The sequence below is a fragment of the Chiloscyllium plagiosum genome, unplaced genomic scaffold (genome assembly GCF_037043375.1).
Source record: "Chiloscyllium plagiosum isolate Xiang-an unplaced genomic scaffold, Cpla_swu_hap1 HiC_scaffold_27, whole genome shotgun sequence".
NCBI classification, from domain to species: Eukaryota; Metazoa; Chordata; class Chondrichthyes; order Orectolobiformes; family Hemiscylliidae; genus Chiloscyllium; species Chiloscyllium plagiosum.
In genome coordinates, this window is record NW_028270165.1 from 90,839,623 (window position 1) to 90,860,604 (window position 20,982).

Here is a 20,982-nt window from a genome sequence, read left to right on the forward strand (position 1 = left end):
GCGTGGACCCTGTAGACATCGGAGAGGTGCTAACTGAACATTTCTTATCGGTGTTCACTCAGGAAAAGAATGAGGTACGAGATAGTAGACTCGAAAGGATCAAGGTCAGTTACACACAGATGTTATCAATTCGAGAAGGAGTGAAAGTGGACAAGTCTCCTGGGCTGGATGGGATTTATCCGAGGATTCTCTGGGAAACGAGGGAGGAGATAGCAGAGCCTTTAGCTTTGATATTTGAGTCATCATTGTCTACAGGTTTAAAACCAGAGGACTGGAGGATTGCAAATGTTCTGCCCTTATTCAAGTAGGGCAGCAGAGATGACCCAGGTAATTATAGACCAGTGAGCCTTACATCTATTGTAGGAAAGATTTTGGAAAGGATTCTAAGAGAAGATTTAAAATTTTCTAGTAAGCAACAATTTGATTTCAGATAGTCAACATGGTTTCGTTGAGGGCAGGTCGCATCTCACAAACCTCATTGAGTTTTTTGAGAAGGTGACCAAGCATGTAGACGAGGGTAGGGCAGTTGATGTGGTATACTTGGACTTCAGTAAAGCCTTTGATAAGGTTCCACCTGATAGGCTGATGGAGAAAATGCAGAGGCATGAAATTAAGGGTGATTAAGCAGTTTGGATTAGAAACTGGAAGAAGGCAGCAAGTGGTGGTTGATGGGAAATATTCAGTCTGGAGTCCGGTTACCAGTTTCAGGACCACTGCTGTTTGTCATTTTTATAACTGACTTAGACACAGGCATAGGTAGACGGATTAGTAAATTTGCAGACAACACTAAAGTCGGTGGAGTACTGGACAGTTTGGAAAAGTGTTACAGGTTGCAGGGGGAAATTTGGATAAACTGCAGAATTTGGCCGAGAGGTGGCAAATGGAGTTAAATGCAGCTAAATGCGAGGTGATGCACTTTGGGAAGAATAACAGGATGGCAGAGTACTTGGTCAATGTAAAGATTCTTGGTAGTGTGGATGTGCAGAGGGATCTTGGAGTGCATGTGCGTAGATCCCTGAAAGTTGCCACGCAGGTGGATAGTGCTGTTAAGAAGGCATACGGTGTGTTAGGTTTCATTGGTAGAGGGAACGAGTTCCAGAACCGCAATATCATGCTGCAACTATACAAACACTGGTGCAGCCACACTTGGAATATTGTGTACAGTTCTGATCACCCCATTACAGAAAGGATGTGGAAGCATTGGAAAAGGTGCAGAGGAGATTTACCAGGTTGTTGCCTGGTCTGGAGGGAAGGTCTTATGAGGAAAGGCCGAGAGACTTGGGACTTTTCTCATTGGAAAGAAGGTGGCTAAGGGGGGGGGATTTGATAGGGACATACAAGATGATCAGAGGATTAGATAGGGTAGACAGTGAAAGACTTTTTCCTAGGATGATCACGTCAGCGTGTACGAGGGGGCATAACTACAAATTGAGGGGTGATAGCTTTAAGACAGATGTCAGAGACAAGTTCTTTACACAGAGTGGTAAGGGAACGGAATGCCCTACCTGCTAAGGTAGTCAACTCAGCCACATTAGGGAGATTTAAACAATCCTTAGATAAGCGCATGGATGATTTTGGGATAGTGAGGGGAATGAGCTGAGAATAGTTCACAGGTCGAAGCAACATCGAGTGCCGAAGGGCCTGTTCTGCGCTGGATTGTTCTATGTTCTAAACTTAGTGCAGGAGGCTGAAAGAAATGAGCAGCTTTAAAACAAAAACCTCTTGGAGCTCAAAGCTTTCAATGAGAGTCTGAGCCCGGCGGTAAGTTCAGGGTAACCTTTATTGCAACCCAACTTTGTTACAGCTTCAGATCCCCCCAGCAAAATGGCAGAGAAAAAGCAGTTGCTTTTTGAACATCTCAAGGTGAAAGTGCACACACCACACCTCTCCCTGTCCCACCCCCCTCACTGTCTTTACTCTTGGCCAGCACCAAGTTGTCCCTTTGTAATCGGATCCTTGGAACATCCGTAACCCGGAGGAAGTATTGCCTCACTCAGCAATTTCAACCCATACCCTGTCTCCAAGTAAGTTTCTCCCCGCTCATTTGCCAGGAAGGGGCAGTGTAGAGTCAACCAGACTGCTGTGGGTCTGGAGTTACGTGTCGGCCAGACCGGGTAAAGGATGCAGCTGGAATGACTGAGTGAATCCTTTCGCACAATGGCGTTTCCCTTCCCTAACAAGGGAGAGAGGGAATCTGATGGGGGCTTTCTCCCCCGCACCACCCCCTCCCTGAAACGGTCTCATCGTTAGATTCCGAACTCCACATTTCTGACCGAATACCAATTCTGCCATCTGTCATGGCGGGATTCGAACCAGGGAGTCCCTGGAAGTGGGTTGATAGTCCAATCGATATTGGCACTCGGCCGTCACTCCTTCAATCCCCCTGCGATGGCACGTGAACTCGCTGGTGGGTCAGCAGGTGGGAGGAGCGGGTGAAGCCCTTCCCGCACTGAGAGCAGATGAACGGCCTCTCTCCGGTGTGGATCCACTGGTGTCTCAGCAGGGTAGAGGAAACACGAAAGGTCTTCCCGCACTCGGGGCAGCTGAAGGGCCTCTCCCCCGTGTGGATCCGCTGGTGTCTCAGCAGGGTGGAGGAATACCTATAGGCTTTCCCACATTCTGGGCAGCTGAAGGGCCTCTGCCCTGTGTGGACACGCTGGTGTCTCAGCAGGGTGGAGGAATACCTGAAGGCCTTCCAGCACTCTGGGCAGCTGAAGGGCCTCTCCCCCGTGTGGACCCGCTGGTGGGCCAGCAGGTGGGACAGCAGGTGGGAGGAATGTTTGAAGGCCTTTCCGCAGTCGGTGCAGGGGAATGGCCTCTCCCCGGTGTGACTGCGCCGATGAGTCTCCAGGGAAGACGGGACACAGAAGCCTTTCCCACAGTCGCCACACTTCCACGGTTCCTCTACAGGGCGGGATTCCTCAGGTTTCTCCATGGCCACAACTTCAGCTGCTCACAAACACGTGCAGAGCCCCTCCCTGCCGTGAAATCCCCTTTCCAGGCCGTATAACTGTTTCAGGCTCCACACACAGTGCGCTGCCACAATTGGGTCTCTCGTCCAGTCCCACTGATGCTGAAAACGTCCTCAAACAGGAACCAAAAAGCATTGATCCCTCTCTCACAAATCACAGTCAAAAATCGTTGTGGTCCCGTTGGATTGTGTGACTGTCAGACATTGACATCAAAGTGAGGACTGCAAATGCTGGACAGTCAGTCGAAAAGCACAGCAGGTCAGGCAGTATCCGGGGAGCAGGAGAGTCAATGTTTCAGGCGTAAGCCCTTCATTCGTTGATATTGAAACTTCAGTCTTCAGATTTTCAAATACTCTGCAAAAAGGGATTACAAAAGGGATTATCAGTGCAGGGTAGAAATTCAGAACAAGCAATTCTACTTTCTGTGGAATATTCTTTTGTTGTTCCACAAAATTGAAAGTACCATCCCACTCTCTCTCCCCTCCTGTTCTCACTCCGCTCTAACTAATTCTCCTGAAGGTGCTGATTCAGGATCTTAGAGGGGCAGAAAAGCAAAAACATCAAGCCTGACATCTCTCTGAATTTTGGATACCTCCACCTGAAAGTTAATATCTTTCACAACACTGGGATCCTGCTGAGAATGAGCAGGTCTGATTTTGGGAAGCAAAAAAAGTGTCAATTCAGGGGGAACCTGCAATACAGCTTCTTGAGGAAGGACCAGACACAAAATGGTTAATGACCCCGAGAAGGTGGGAGCAAAATGAGACATCAAGGCATTAACACTGACACACTTCAGTAACTATATCCAACTCCATGTACACACCCAGAACGGAACTATTCCCTTGCACATTTATAGATCTTTTCTCATTTCAGAATGTGATACTGTCGCCAAGATCATGTGCAATAGAGTTAAGGGTGAGCCTAATGGGAACAGAATTCTGAGGACCATTGTCTACCAGATGTCCAGCACAGAAATAGTCCCTTCGGTCCAACGCATCCATGCCGATCAGATATCCTAAATCACTAATCCCATTTGACAGCACTTGGCCCATATCCCTCTAAACCCTTTCTATTCATATACCCAGCGAGATGCCTTTTAAATGCTGTAATTGTACCAGCCTCCACCACTTCCTCTGGCAGCTCATTCCTTACATGCACCACCCTCTGAATATAAGAGTAGCCCCTTAGGGCCTTTTTAAATCTCCCCCCAACCCTAAACCTATTACCCTCGAGTTCTGGACTCCCCCATTCCAGGGAAACACCTTGTCTATTTATCCTATCCATGCCCCTCATGATTTTATAGAAATCTATAGGGTCACCCCTCAGCCTCTGGTACTCAAGGGAAAACAGCCCCATCCTGTTCAGCTCAAACCCTGACAACATCCTTGCCAATCTTTTCTGAACCCTTTCAAGTTTCACAACATCCATGACTCTATGACATCCTTCCTACAGCAGAGAGACCAGTACTACATACAATATTCCAAATGTGGCCGAACCAATGTTCTGGACAACTACAACATAATCTCCCAAATCCTGTATCCAGACGATTGGGAAAGTTTTCAAAGCCCACAAAAGACAACCGGGAAAACATTGAGGTATGAACACCGGCCGGGTGGGGGGGGGGGGGGGGGGAGGGGAAGAAAGCCAAAAAAGTGCTGGAGCCAAGGCAGAGGAAGAACAGAGGATGCACAGCCGGTTTGAAGCTGCATGTGCTGCACTTATACCTGTTGCATTTACTTGTGGAAATCGGGTGCATTTTGAAAAGGAAAACAGAAAAGATATCTCCATCTCCCAATCTCTGTCCTCCTCACCTGGTAATTAACTCCCATACCTGAGTTGACAGGGTCTGCTCCCTCCCTGGTTTCACTCCCGTTGCTGCAAGTGAACAGATTTTCCCGCCCCAGGATTTGCCCAGACGGAAGGGTTTTCATTCATTCAGTGTCACTTCTGCGTTGTGACGTCACGAAAGGAGCGGATGGGCGGGGCCAAGCCGGGCGCACGCACTGCGCCTGCGCTGCCCTGTACCATTTGCTAACATCCCTTCGCTTCAGAGAATCCCCACAGTGTGGGAGCAGGCCACTCGGCCCAACGAGTCCACACCGACCCTCTGAAGGGGAACCCACCCAGACCCATTCCCCTGACAAATACACCTAACCTGCACATCCCTGGGCACTATGGGTAATTTCGCACGGCCAATCCCAATCAAGGCCAGTGAGCAATGTAGTGATGTGGGGAATGAACATCACAGAATGATGGAGACAAGGAGAGTAAATGTCCCAGCAATTAAAACTGGATTGCAAAGATCATTAAAATGTAAACCGAAAACAGTGTGTCTGCATGTGTGCTGCACTGTTACAAAAGTGAATGAATTGACTGCACACATTGAAGAGAATCATTATGATCTGAGACTCCTTACAGAGACATGGCTTCAGGACGACAAGGATTGGATCTTGAATATCGAGGGGGTAGTCAAACGGGAAGCTAGGTGAAGGTAGAGGGTTGGCATTGCAAATCAAAACACTGATCACAGTAATCCGGTGTCAGGTCGGATTTCAGGTCCTGGTTTCTCTGTCCTCTGTTGATCTCCCTGTTCCCACAGAGTAAGATGTTGGTCTGTTCTCAGCTCTGCTGAAGTTTTGGTTCCCCAACCCTCCAAAGAGTAACCCACTAGGCCCCATTCCCCATATTTGCCCCTGACCAATGCATGTAACACACTGGGCAATTTAAGCTTGGCCAATTCACCTAACCTGCATACTTTTGGATTGTGGGAGGAAACCGGAGCACCTGGAGAAATCTCATGCAGACATGGGGAGAATATGCAAACTCAACACAGACTGTGGCCAGTGGCTGGAATTGAACCTGGGTCCCAAGTGCTGTGAGGCAGAATTAAGAACCACTGAGCCATCATGCCGCCCAGATGTTGTTACCTTTCGTTATAAAACCTTATGTTATCGAGATTTACATATGAATGATAGTTGCAACCCACTGTAAAAGATGAAAGAGGTAACAATCCAGATTTGTTCAATATATCATTTCAGTGACAGGACACTATAATCTTCTTCCATAAATTCTGTGCCTTATGATCTTGTACTCCACAACCACCTGATGAAGGAGCAGTGCTCCAAAAGCGAGTACTTCCAAATAAACCCATTGGGCTATAACCTGGTGTTGTGTGATGTTTAACTTTGTCCAGGTTCGGGTGGATTGACCATGTTAAATTACCCAGTGTTCAGTGTTGTGCGGATTTGGTTGGATTGGCTGTGCTAAATTACCCATGGTGTCCAGGTAGGTGCAGGTTAGAGTAGATTCGCTATGCTAAATTACCCGTAGTGCCCAGTGATGTGCAGATTAGGTGGGTTAGCTGTGGGAAATAGTTTCACAGTAATAAAAGGAGTCAGCCATTTTGCCCATCTAGCCTGCCCCATTCTTCATTGTGATCATGGCCGATCTATCCATCGTCTCAGCTCCTCCTCGCAGCATTGCCCCAACTACCCTTAATTCCCCAACCATGCAAAAACCCATTTTGAATATACTTAATGAAGAGAATTCCATAGATTCACTGCACCACAGGAAAAGCAGTAGTCCTCACTTTCTCCTCCTCATCTCTGTCCTAAATCTAATCCCCCTAGTCTTGAGGTCTGGTCTCACCCACCAGCAGAAATGACTGCATAGGGTATGGCTTCATCCCCACAGTGCAATGAAATTCCACTTTCCACCAAAATCTGGGATGTACTCACTCACTTAGTCGCTGTCTCACAAATGCAAGATTTCATTGTAACTTCATTGTTGGGCGCCACGGTGGCACAGTGGTTAGCACTGCTGCCTCACAGCACCAGAGACCCGGGTTCAATTCCTGACTCAGGCGACTGACTGTGTGGAGTTTGCACATTCTCCCCGGGTCTGCGTGGGTTTCCTCCGGGTGCTCCGGTTTCCTCCCACAGTCACAAAGATGTGCGGGTCAGGTGAATTGGCCATGCTAAATTGCCCGTAGTGTTACGTTAAAAGGGGTAAATGTAGGGGTATGGGTGGGTTGCGCTTCGGCGGGTCGGTGTGGACTTGTTGGGCCGAAGGGCCTGTTTCCACACTGTAAATAATCTAATCTTCTTCTGCTCCCAGGAAGGACAAAACATCTTTGAAAGCTGCTCTGAAAGTCCAGTCTTCACAACCACACTTCTGCTTTCGCCAAAGACGATTAGTGTCATACAACACAGAAACAGACCCTTTGGTCCAATTCATCTGTTCAGATATCCAAAACTCATCTCGTCTCACTTGTCTGCATGTCGCCCATATCCCTCTGAACTCTTCGTATTCACATCCCCATCCAGATGCTTTTCAAATGTTGTAATTGTACCAGCCGCCACTACTCCCTCTGGCAGCTCGCTCCATACATGCACCACTCTCTGCGTGAAGTTGCCCCTCAGGTCCCTTTGAAATCATTCCCCTCTCACCTCAAACATACGCCCTCGAGCTTTGGACTCCCTTACCCTGGGGTAAAGACCTTGGGTATTCACCATATCCATGCCTCTTACAAACGTCTAGAAGGTCACCTCTCAGACTCTGATGCTTCAGGTGAGGATCTAAAATTTGAATTTAGGTTATTGTCAGATGCAACAAGTATATATAGATTTTTACTAACCACAAAATGGCTTTTCAATTTCAAATAATACAACAAAATGGCTGAGAATAATGATTGAACTCTGTGAACTTGTCCTGCTGTTTTGCAGAATTAAGCTAAAATCCAAAGATAAGAGGACAATGGAGTTTGTTTAAAATGAACACTGACATGTTAATTGACCATTTGAACTAACCTTCAGCTGCTACCATGGCACGATGATTTACGTAATTAAGACCCCTTTCCCAGGAAATATCATTGGATTAACCTGCTGTAAATCATGTCACCTTACTACATTTGATTGGTATTTTCTTGTAATTAAGGTTGTACTGTCTCTTAAAAAAACTTAAATAAATAATGTGTAATTTTTGAAGCTTTAACCGCTGTGTTGCTGGACAGAATTGTGTCAAGATGCCTTATTAAACGGATAACCTTGCTTTGTACAGACCACTTTCCATTGATTCTTTAGATCAATCGCGAACCAAAAGGCCCCTCTTCACTCTGGATAAGTTAGCCTGGCCAATTAACCCTAACCTGCACATTCCTGGGCACTACAGGTAATTTAGCATGACCAATCCATTCCTGGACACTATGTGTAATTTAGCACAGCCAAGTCACACAAACCTGCACCTCCCTGGACACAGTGAGCACTTTAGCATGGTCAATCCACCCTAACCCTGTACAAAGTTTAAAAAAAATTAATCACACACACCCAGGTTATCGTCCAACAGGTTTATTTGGAAGGACTAGCATTTGGAGTGCTGCTCCTTCATCAGATGGTTGTGGAGAATAACATCATAAGGCACAGAATTTATAGAAAAACATTATGGTGTCCTGCCACTGAAATGATATATTGAACAAACCTGGATTGTTAAGCCTTTCATATTTCAGAATGGGTTGCAGGTATCATTAATATGTAAATCCCAGAACTTCCTGTAAGACACTTTCTTGAGATAACTTAAGGTTTTATAACAAAAGGTGTCATCTCAGCTTAGACAATGCATTAAAGGTGTGAGGTCAGAGTCTGTCTGTATCCCAATCTTGAATCAGACTGGTTGTATTTCCAAAGTGGAACTTACAAAATATTACTGGATTGACTGCCTGCGTGAACTGCCGCGTCTCATCCACCAGCTGAAATAACTGGATAGGGTAGGGCTTCATCCCCATAGTGCAATGAATTCCCATTTTTCACCAAAATCGCAGATGTACTCCCTTTACTCAGTTGCTATCTCACAAATGCAAGATTTCATTGTATTCTTCTGCTCCCAGTAAGGGCAAAACATCTTCGAAAGCTGCTCTGAAAGTCTAGTCTTCACAACCACACTTCTGCTTTCACCAAAGACGATTAAGAGCCATACAGCATGGAAACAGACCCTTTGGCCCAACTTGTCCATGATGACCAGATATCCAAAATTAATCTAGTCCCATTTGCCAGCATGTGACCCTCACGGTTCCATGTACCCAGCCAGATGCATTTTAAATATAATTGTACCAGCCTCCACCAATTCCTCTGGCAGCTCGTTCCATGCATGCAAAACTGTCTATGTGAAAAAGTTATCCTTCACGTCTCTTTTAAATCATTCCCCTCTCACCTCAAACATATGTCCTCTAGCTTTGGACTCCCCTGCTCTAGGGAAATTCCTGATGAAGGGCTTTTGCCCGAAACGTCGATTTTCCAGCTTCTCGGATGCTACCTGACTTGCTGTGCTTTTCCAGCACCACTCTGATCTAAACTCTGGTTTCCAGCATCTGCAGTCCTCCCTTTTGCCTAGGTCGAACCCTCTACCTGTCTACATCTATCCCCAGCTGAAAATGTGTTGCTGGAAAAGCGCAGCAGGTCAGGCAGCATCCAGGGAACAGGAGAATCGACGCTTCGGGCATAAGCCCTTCTTCAGGAATCCTGGATGCTCCTGAAGAAGGGCGTATGCCCGAAGCGTCGATTCTCCTGTTCCCTGGATGCTGCCTGACCTGCTGCGCTTTTCCAGCAACACATTTTCAGCTCTGATCTCCAGCATCTGCAGACCTCACTTTCTCCTACATCTATCCCCACTTCACCAACCAGCCCTTTATCTGCATCGCCCCCTAAACCCATCCCCAGTACTGAAGAAGGATTACACCTGAAACGTTGACTTCTCCACCTCCTGATACTGCCTGGCTTGCTGTGTTCTTCCAGCCACCTACCTGTGTATTTTGCCAATTGAGACACAGACCTGGCGCAACGTTTCCAGAGTCTGTCCGCATCCCGACTCACTCTTTCCTTTTAGTTGCTGCAAGTCAACAACTGAATCCCAGAATGAAAAAAATACATGGAAAAGGTGGCAAGAGAAGAGAGTGCGGTACTCATAGATAATGGACAGAGGAAGGAATGTGCAGTCTGGGATGAAGCTCAATGTTCATTCAGACACAAGCAGCAGTAGCTTCAGAACCTCATGGTCCAACTTCTGCATTCAGACAATGGGGTGCCTCTCATTGGCAGGAGGACAAATGTCCTTCCGGTCCTCCTGTGCTTCTTATTGGTCAATCAAAAGAAGGTCCCGCGCCTCTTTTGCCAATAGCCATGCGCATGCGCACTATTTTTTTTGCTGACACCAGCGAGCATGCGCACTGCATTGCTGACACCGGCAAACATGCGCAGTATGCTCTTTGAGGCTGCTGCTGTTATTGACAGATTTTTTTCCCCTGTGGTTCGAGATTTTATTGCTTCTGCATTTTGTCTGGTTACTCCACTTTTGTATGTCTTTTGCCCTTGTCGAGAGAGAGTGTGCCCCAGTGAGCTGTCCAAGGGATGGAGCTGTAACCAGTTACACAGACTGAAGTAACATTATAGTATTCGCAGCAGGGAGTAACTGCACACATTTCCTGAGTGTGATCACAGTTTCAATTGTTCATCAGAATCCGGGAGCCAAAAGGACACCAGAACGAAGAGAAGTCGTGGAAACGCGGGGACTGTGCTAACGGATTCCATTCCCTGTCGGTACATGAGATTTATCAACTCAGTCGCAGTTGGGAGAGACATTCTTCAAAACATTATTACAACATTATTTCCATTGACAAAAACACATTCACGCTGCCTGATTACCTTGAAACCGTACAAGTGCCCTGTCATCACATCTTTAATCATAGCTTTGAACATTTTCCCTATGACATATGTTAAGGTAAATGATCTGCAGTTTCCTGTTCTCGGTCTACCTTTTTGAAGAAGGGAGTTTTCCAATCTACAGAAACCTCCCCTGAAACTAATAAGGTTTGGAAAATTAAAACCAATGCATTAACAATATCACTAGCTAATTTTTATTTAAGGGTCTAGAATGAAATCCTTTGGACCCCTGGGACTTGTGAGCTTGTAGTTCCAACAGTTTACTCAGTACTACCTCCCTGGTAATTGTAATTGTCTTCAGTTCCTCCTTCCCTTTCATTTCCTGATTTCCAGCTAGTTCTAACCTGTTACTTGTATCCTCGCTGCTGAAGACAGATTCAAGCTCTTTTCAATTCATCTGCCATCTCTTTATCCTCCGTTATTGAATCCCCAGACTCATTTTTTACAGAACCAACACAGCTTTTCTTTAAAAAGTTAACAAAGTGACAAAACTTTCCTTCCTGTTTTTATACTTTTGGCTAACTTTCTAACTCTAATTGCTGTGCTCCTGCCTCCATTATGTCTGATGTTTTTTCCCCAGCTCTTAACTCTCACATCAACCTGACTGCATATTCTATGGAACTGACCTTGGTTAAGTGTTGCAAAATACACAAGGGCAAATTTTTCATCTCCAGAAAGTCTTAGTACTGAACACGATAACATTCACTTTGAAATATTGTTCATTCAAGCTTCACAAGCACACCCTCCAGATTCAAAATCCCACAATGACACCCAGTTTTGTTATGATCTTTAATTTTGAAGAGAAATTTGAATATTCAGTGATTAACTGGAAGAACTGTTCATGAGATTTTCACATTTTTAAACAAAAAAAATCAACTGGATTAATTGAGCAGAATAGCATGTATGACCTTAAATTGTAAATCTAGTTTTGTTTTGAGTGACGGAGTAGATCCACACCAGATGAGGATCTAATACCTAGATTTAGGCTGTTGTCAGGAGCTTTTATTAAACACAAAATGGCATCTCAATATAAAGTAATATAAAACATGTTTTCAGGCTGCAAATTAACACTGTGTTTAAAATAGCTAAAAGCTGCATTTCTGCATTCCTGAGCGAACTGAATCACAGATTAAGCAAACAATGCCTTCTTCATAGTATGGATCTAATTAAGCTAGATAGGACATTACTGACCATCCTAGCTAACCTTGAAGCACAGGTATGAGGAGATAATGCATGTGAAACAACATTATTTCCCAGGAAATATCATTGGGTTAATCTGTTGTCCATTATGTAATTTTATTACATTTTATTGGATTTACTCTGTAATTAAGGCTGTACTGTCTCTTAAGAAACATATGAAAATTGATATTTTATTCCAAGTTAATCACGCAGTTTCTCCAAGGAACACAGAATCTTTTAATATCTGTCTTGCTGGACAAATCTTTTCCCAGCCGTTACAAATTAAAGTGTGAAACCTTGCTGAAGCAAACCATAATCCTAGTGTTCATTTGACCAAGGAGAGGCTTTCTGACACAGTATGTCGAAGGGCCGACAAAAGGGGAGGTCACACTGGATCTGGTGCTTGGTAATGAATCAGGCCAGATGTTTGATTTAGTGGAAGGTGAACACTTTGGAGAGAGTGACGATAATTCAGTTAGGTTTCATATAGCAATTTAAAGGGATAGGAACATGCCACAGGTTAAGAGTTATCGATGGGGCAAGGGCAATTATAATGCAATTAGTCAAGACTTAGGATGCATAGAATAGGGTAGCAAAATGCAGGGGATGGGAACAATTGAAGTGTGGAGCTGGTTTAAGGAACAGATATAGTGTGCCCTTGATAGGTATGTCCCTGTCAGGCAGGGAGTGATAAGGTAAGGGAACCATGGTTTACAACAGAAATTGCATCTCTTGTTACAAAGAAGAAGGAGGCTCATGTGTTGATGAGGCAAGATGGTTCAGATGAGGCGATGGAGAGTTACAGATCAGCTCGGAAGGGTTTAAAGAGAGAGTTAAGAGCAAAGAGAGGACATGAGCAGTCTTTAACACATAAAGGAGAACCCTAAAGCTTTCTATAGGTATGTGAGGAATAAAAGGATGATTAGAGTAGGAATAGGGTCAGTCAAAGACAGAAGTGGGAAGTTGAGTGTGGGCCCTGTGGAGATTGGAGAGGTGTTAATGAATATCTCTCATCGGTCTTCACTCAGGAAAAGGAGAATATTGTCGAGGAGAAGAATGAGGTACGAGATATGAGACTCGAAAGGATTGAGGTTAGTTGCACACAGGTGTTATCTATTCTAGAAAAGGAGTGAGAGGAGACAAGTGCCCTAGGGCGGATTGGATTTATCCAAGGATTCTCTGGGAAGCTAGCGAGGAGAGGGCAGAGCCTTTGGCTTTGATATTTGAGTTGTCATTGTCTACCGATTTAGTACCAGAGTGGAGGATTGCAAATGTTGTGTCCTTGTTCAAGAAGGGCAGCAGAGATGACCCAGGTAATTATAGACCAGTGAGCCTTACGTCTGTTGAAGGAAAGCTTTTGGAAAGGAATATTAGAGATAGGATTAATAATCATCTAGCAAGCAACAATTTGATTTCAGATAGTCAACACTGTTTCATCAAGGGCAGATGGTGTCTCATAAACCTCATTGAGTTTTTTGAGAAGGTGACCAAGCATGGAGATGAAGGTAGGGCAGTTGACATGGTGTAAATGGACCTCAGTAAAGCCTTTGATAAAATTCCACATGGTAGGCTATTGGAGAAAATGCAGAGACATTGGATTGAGGATTACAAACTAGCTTTCTGAAAGAAGACAGGAAGTGGTGGTTTATGGAAAATATTCAGCCTGGAGTCCGGTTACTAGTGGTGTACCACAAGGATCAGTTTTCAGACTACTGCGGTTTGTCATTTTTTAAATGACTTAGACACAGGCATAGGTGGATGGATTAGTAAATTTGCAGACGACACTAAAGTCAGTGGAGTAGTGGACAGTTTGGAAGAATGTTATAGGTTGCAGGGGGACTTGGATAAACTGCAGAATTGGGCTGAGAGGTGGCAAATGGAGTTCAATGCAGCTAAATGTGAGGTGATTCACTTTGGGAAGAATAACAGGAAGGCAGTGATCTTGGAGTCCATGTGCATAGATCCCTGAAAATTGCCACTCAGGTGGATAGTGCTGTTAAGAAGGCATACGGTGTGTTAGGTTTCATTCGAAGAGGGATTGAGTTCCGGAACCGCAATATCATGCTGCAACTATACAAAACGCTGGTGCAGCCACACTTGGAATATTGTGTATAGTTCTGGTCCCCATATTTCAGGAAGGATGTGGGAAGCATTGGAAAAGGTGCAGAAGAGATTTACCAGGATGTTGCCTGGTCTGGAGGGAGGGTCTTATGAGGAAAGGCTGAGAGACTTGGATCTGTTCTCATTGGAAAGAAGGCGGCTAAGGGGGGATTTGATAGAGACATATAAGATGATCAGAGTATTAGATAGGGTAGACAGTGAAAGAATTTTTCCTAGAATGGTGAAGTCAGCTTGTATTAGGGGCATAACTACAAATTGAGGGGTGATAGATTAAAGACAGGTGTCAGAGGCAAGTTCTTTATGCAGAGAGTGGGAAGGGTGTGGAATGCCCTACCTGCTAAGGTAGTCAACTCGGCCACATTAGGGAGATTTAAACAATCCTTCGATAAGCGCATGGATGATATTGGGATAGTGTCAGGGAATGAGCTGAGAATAGTTCACAGGTTGGCGCAACATCAAGGGCCGAAGGGCCTGTTCTGCGCTGTATTGTTCTGTGTTCTAAACTTAGTGCAGGAGGCTGAAAGAAATGAGCAGCTTTTTTTATATCGATATTTTTATTAGAAATTTAACATTTTTACAAGTTTACAAAAATAAACAAAACTCTCAGATATAAACATTGATATACAATAGCCAAAGTTTAACAAGAAAGAAAAGATAAAAAACCCGAAACAGAAAAAAAACAAAACTCAACTGTCTACTAATCTAACCTACAACTAACCAGAGTGTATATTTAAGTCTCTTACATGCTCGGAATGTGTTAACATCAGATGTAATAAAACCCGTATTCGTGCGGGATTCCTCTCCCGAGGGGCCCCGGCCCAGCCAGGTTTGTAATCTCAATTAAATAAAAGCCCTTGTTAGGATAGCCGAAATATCTGTATTTATGTAACTCAAGAAGGGCTGCCATATTTTATAAAATAATTCGGTCTTTCGCTGCACTATATTTGTGAGGAAGTCAAGGGGAATACATTCCATAATTAATCTGTGTCAATTTGAACGTCCAGGGGGGCCCTCAGCCACCCAGTTTTTCCTTGCACAGAAAGAAAGAATAGAAAATAGTCTCTTCCCGTACATGTCCAGGGAGGGAAAGTTCGAAAAGCCCAAAAGGAGAGATACAGGGTCCACTTTAATTTCCGTTCCTAAAATTTCTGTCAGGGTACTTGCTACTTTAGTCCAATATCTACGGATCTTATGACAGGTCCATAGGCAATGTGTAAGAGTGCCCACCTCTATTTTGCATTTAGGACACATTGGAGATGCTCTTGCCTTAAATTTTGCCAGTCGAACCGGTGCTATATGGGCCCTATGAAGTATCTTCAGCTGGATAGCCTGGTTTCTGTTACAAATAATAATTCTTCTAGCATTTTCCCAAATATCATTCCATGTTTCTATCGAGATTTCTAGTCCCAAATCCTGATCCCATGTTTTAAGCAGATTATCCATATCTCCCGATACTTCATCATGTAGTAAATGATAAATAGTACTGGCGGAAGATACCCCCACTGGTTGAAGGACACTACATTCTCTATCTGATTTATAAAGACTATCTAATAACGTAGTCTTCTTCTGTATATAATCTCGAATTTGAAAGTATCGAAAGAGGTCTCCATTAGGTAATCCAAATTTCTGACGCAGCTGTTCAAAAGACATCAGGACCCCATCTTTAAATAGATCCCCTAAACATGAGATACCCCTGGATCTCCAGAGTTTAAAAGTGGCATCTGTCAACCCTGGTTGGAATCCCCATGCTCCCACTATCGGTGCATAGGGGGATGTTTTATGTGAGTTGCCCTCATTTTGCCGCATTATATTCCAAGCCTTAATTGTGTTTAGTGTTATAGGGTTTTTACAGTGATCTGTAACGATTTTCCTCTTGTCTGAAAATAAAAGGTTAATAAGTGGGTATTTTACTTGAGAGGCCTCGATGTCCAACCAGATTGGGTCTTGTCTGATCCACAATCAATCAGCTATGTAACTTAATAGGGAACTTAACTGATATTTCCTAAAGTCTGGGAAGTCCAATCCTCCCCTTGTCTGTGGAAGCTGTAGCTTCTTCAGCTTAATGAGGGGCCGTCTATGATTCCAGCCAGCCATATAATTTACATAGAGCCGTCCTCGGCAGCATCACCGGAAGCATTCTCATAGGATATAGGAGACGGGGCAGGACATTCATTTTGATTAATGCTATTCTACCCAACCAGGAAATTGGAAGGACTCCCCATCGCTGGAGGTCCTGCCTTATCCCTTCCAGTAAATGCACAAAAATAGCCTTATACAACTGACCAAATATTGGAGTAATAAAAATGCCTAAATATAAGAAGCCCTCCAAGGACCAAGGGAAGGGAAAAAGGGATCCGTCCACTAAGTGGGGTGTCATAGCAAGGCCACCCATTGGCATAGCCTCCGATTTTGAAAAATTAATTTTGTAGCCTGAGAATGCGCTAAATGTATTAATAACTTGGATTAGGCGAGGTACGGACATCAGAGGATTACTGAGGAATAGAAGAACATCATCTGCATAAAGAGTAATTTTATGTTTACCTGTACCAATCCTTGGGGCCGTTATATTAGGATCAGCTCGTATAGCTTCTGCTAGTGATTCAATTATTAGTGTAAATAACAATGGCGCGAGGGGACATCCCTGACGGCAGCCCCTACCCACACTGAAGCTATCCGAACCTAATCCATTGGTAACCACAACTGCTTTGGGATCACTATACAATGTTGAGACCCATTTGGTAAACACCTGACCAACGCCAAACCTTTCCAATGTGTAAAACAAATATGACCATTCAACCCTATCAAATGCCTTTTCCGGGTCTAATAAAACCACTACTCCTGGTATCTTTCCCTGATGACAGGCTTGAATCATATTCAAAACCCTTCTAATATTATTGGATGATCTATGGCCCTTAATAAACCCCCGTCTGATCCTCCTTTGTAATATGTGGCAGTACCCTTTATAGTCTCAGTGCTAACGTTTTAGAAAGGATTTTAAAATCTACATTTAGCAAGGATAATGGTCTATATGATGTGCAATCTTCTGGATCCTTTCCTTTTTTAAGGATAAGAGAGATATTTGCCTCTTTCAGCGAAGGCGGGAGACAGCCCTGATTATATGCATAGTTATACATGTCCATAAGTGGACCAGCCAATATTTCTGTAAATTCTTTATAGAATTCAGCTTGAAAACCATCTGGGCCCGGTGCCTTACCACTCTGAATTTGCCTAATTGCACCAAGTATTTCTTGGACTGTAAGAGGAGCATTTAGGACCGATACTTGTTCCGGAGTTAGGCCTGGAAAGGTCAAATTTTTAAAACATGACTGCATCCTCCTCATCCTATCTTCATAATCCTGCGATTTATATAACTCAGAATAAAATTCTCTAAAGATCGCATTAATCTTTTTATGATCATGAGTTAAAATACCCGTACTTTCCTTGATAGACGTAATAGTCTGAGGGGCCTTTTTTTTCCTTTGCAAGAAATGCTAAGTATCCACCCGGTTTGTCGCCATATTCATATAACCTTTGTTTTGCAAATAATATTTCCCTCTTAGCCATTTGAGTAAGCGTAGTGTTTAGAGCTGTCCTAAGAGCCAAAATCCTTTGCAATTTAATAATAGAAGGTCTATCAGTGTATGCTGTTTCAGCTGCTTTTAAGCGAGCTTCAAGCAGACGCTGTTGTTCTCCCTTCAATTTCTTCTGGGTCGCTGAATAGGAGATGATCAAACCTCGCGTGTAAGCTTTGATGGTCTCCCACATCATTGATGGGTTGCGAGCTGTACCTGAATTAATTTCTAAAAAAGTTTTAAATTCTTGAGAGAAGTACTTTACAAATTTACTATCTTTCATTAGGAAGGGGTCCATACGCCAATGCCGAGGGGATGTCCCATTGTTCCTCGCCTTAGTTTCCATATATACAGCAGCGTGATCGGAAATTGCTATACTACCTATTTTACAGGATGATATGGAATTTTTAAAAATCGAGGGGGCGAAAAACATATCAATTCTGGTATGACATTTATGTGGATTGGAGTAAAAAGAAAAATCTCTGCCCTGTGGATGAAGACATCTGCATACATCTACTAATCCTAATTCTTTGTTCGGATCCATCAGTTGTCTAGATCTGGGAGATACTCCGCCAGTACTCTTGGGAATCCTATCTATTTCCGGATCCATAATACAATTAAAGGCTCCCCCTATAATTATATGACGGGCACCAAAAGCCATCAATTTTGAAAAGGCTTCGTTATAAATTTAAAGGGGTGTGCCGGAGGGCAGTACAAATTTAAAATCCCATATTCCTCTCCATTTATGAGGGCTTTAAACAAAATATATCGTCCAGCTTCGTCTTTTATCTGCTTTAGGATTTTGAAAGGGAAATTCTTTCGGACAAGAATAACAACTCCCCTGCTTTTTGAGCTAAAAGAAGAAAAAAAGACCTGATCAAATCCACCCTGTTGTAATTTCAAGTGTTCTTTATCCGATAGGTGTGTCTCCTGTAGGAGAGCTATATCAACTCTTTCCTTCTTAAGATTTGATAATATTTTCTTCCTTTTGACTGGCGAATTACTCTCCTTGACATTCCAAGTGCACCACTTAACCGACTGATCAACCATAATCATCTGGGCCAATCCGAGATCCCTCGGGAGGGGGAACCCTATCCAGAACATCCCGAGCGTAGAGCATATAAAATTTACAAAAATAACGCCTCTCTAATACGCCCACAACAATACAATAAAAAACCATTTCTAAAAAAAAACGTATCTAAGTGGAGATTTTACCCTTGTTCCCAGAGGGTGTCACTTCCTCGCCAAAAGTCCATCATATCCTCTCCCAACCAATGCCCCACCCTTGACCCAGACGCTCCTCAATAAAATGAGAATTCAAATATAATACAAAGGTAGAGTTAACAGTGAGCACCCTACCCCCACCCACACCAACACCTGGATATATTTGGTAATGTTAATACCATATATAAATATATAACTATAAAATTACCACATCAACAAATAATAATTAAATATAATACAAAATAACAAGGGAAAACAACCTCGCTCCTAGAGACAGAGGTAAATTTGAATAAGGTAGCCACCTCCCCCCACCAACACCAACCAAACCCCCAGCTTTTTTTTTAATATATATCCCAGCTTTTTTATATATATATATACACATACACACACACACACACACCCCTCATATATACATAAAATAATAAAAGAAAACAACCCCAAGGGGGGGGGGGGGGAGAAAATCAAATCCCTCTCCCTACCCCGCATGATAATATTAAACAGTAAAGTAAAGTCAGAGGAAAAAAAAGGGGGGATACAAAACAAAGTGGGGTGAAAGGCAAACCAACATCCATTATGCCTTACAGTTTATCTAAGAGAGTCTAAGAATTCCTTAGCCTTTTCTGGCGATCCAAAGTTATATACGGATTGTTCATGGTTAAAGTGTAACGTCGCTGGGTAGCGTAAGGAGTACTGAATATTTAAGTCCCTTAAACGCTTCTTCGCCTCGTCGAATGCCTTCCTCTTTCGAACCAGAGCCGGGGAAAAGTCCTGGAATAACATGATCTTGGATCCTTTATAGATCATAGCTTGGGGGTCTTTTCCACCCTTGCCTGGCCTGATCCAGCTTCCAGATTTAAAAGCTGTGGCAGCCACTGCTCCAGGAATACTGTAAGCTGGCCTTCTTCTTCCCGTTTGGGTAGGCCCAGCAAACAAATATTTTTTTGACGACCTTCAGCTCTGCCCCTCCAACTCGGCGCTCGATTTCTTTCATGTCTTGGTCGTGCTTTTGCAGTGTGGCCGAGAGTGAGTCCCATCGACTTCGGGAATCCTCGCTAAACGCGCCGATCTTCGCGTCCATCTTGGAGATCATCTCCACAAGGCTTGCCCCTGTAGGTAAGTCCCCCGGGGCGGCTGTGGACGCCTCTGCTGCAGCTGGAGAGAGTGGGGGAGGGGGTCCTGCTTGTTGTGAGCTGCGGGCTCCCTTCCCTTTAGTCATTTTAACTAAAGATTAGATTGTTTAAGTTTAATATTAAACAACTAATTAAATTAAACAACTATTATAAATGATTTGGTGAGTGTGGTGGGGGTGGGTGACCCACTTTACCCAAGTCTTGGGAGGAGCACTGTCGACTCAGACTTGCTCGTTGCCACCATCTTGGATTCCCCTCAGAAATGAGCAGCTTTAAAACAAAAACTGGTAATGTATGAGTGTGATGGAGTATAGGCCTGTGTGCGTGTTGGGTGGTGTGTGTCTGTGTCCGAGAGAGAGCGTGTACACGAGAGAGTATAGATAAAAGTGAGGAATTGCACTTTGCTTTAATAAAAAGGGGAGGACTTGTAGCAGTTACTGGCGGGGCCCTGGGTTATGTTGTAGAACAGAGACATGGGGGTGTGGTTCAGGTACATAGTTCTTTGAAAGTTGCATCACTGGTAGACAGAGTTGTTAAGAGTTGATTAGCCCACTTGCCTTCATTGTTCACACCTTCATTAGATTACTCACAATGTGGAAATAGGCCCTTCGGCCCAACAAGTCCACACCGCCCCGCCGAAGTGCAACCCACCCATTCCCCTACATTTACCCCTTACCTAACACTACGGGCAATTTAGCATGGCCAATTCACCTGACCTGCACATCTTTGGACTGTGGGAGGAAACCGGAGCACCGGAGGAAACCAACGCAGACACGGGGAGAACGTGCAATCTCTACACAGTCAGTCGCCTGAGGTGGGAATTGAACCCGGGTCTCTGGCGCTGTGAGGCAGCAGTGCTGACCACTGTGCCACCGTGCCGCCCGCACAGTTGAATCTTGGAGTTGGGACATCATTTTGAAATTATACAGGATGTTGGTGAGGCCACTTTTAGAACACTGAGTACAGTTCTGGTCGCCCTGTTATAGGAAGAATACTATTAGAGAAGGTTCGGTAAAGATGTACCAGGATGTTGTCAGGACTGAAGGGTTTGAGTTATAAGGAGAGGCTGAGACTT

The 20,982-nt window shown here is 44.1% G+C and overlaps 1 protein-coding gene across 1 annotated transcript in view; it reads left to right on the plus strand.

Moving 5' to 3' along the window:
* The window catches only part of LOC148144987 (uncharacterized), a 518,924-nt gene that overhangs the window by 170,814 nt on the left and 327,128 nt on the right, over positions 1 to 20,982 (plus strand). The gene's annotated exons all lie outside the window — the stretch shown is intronic.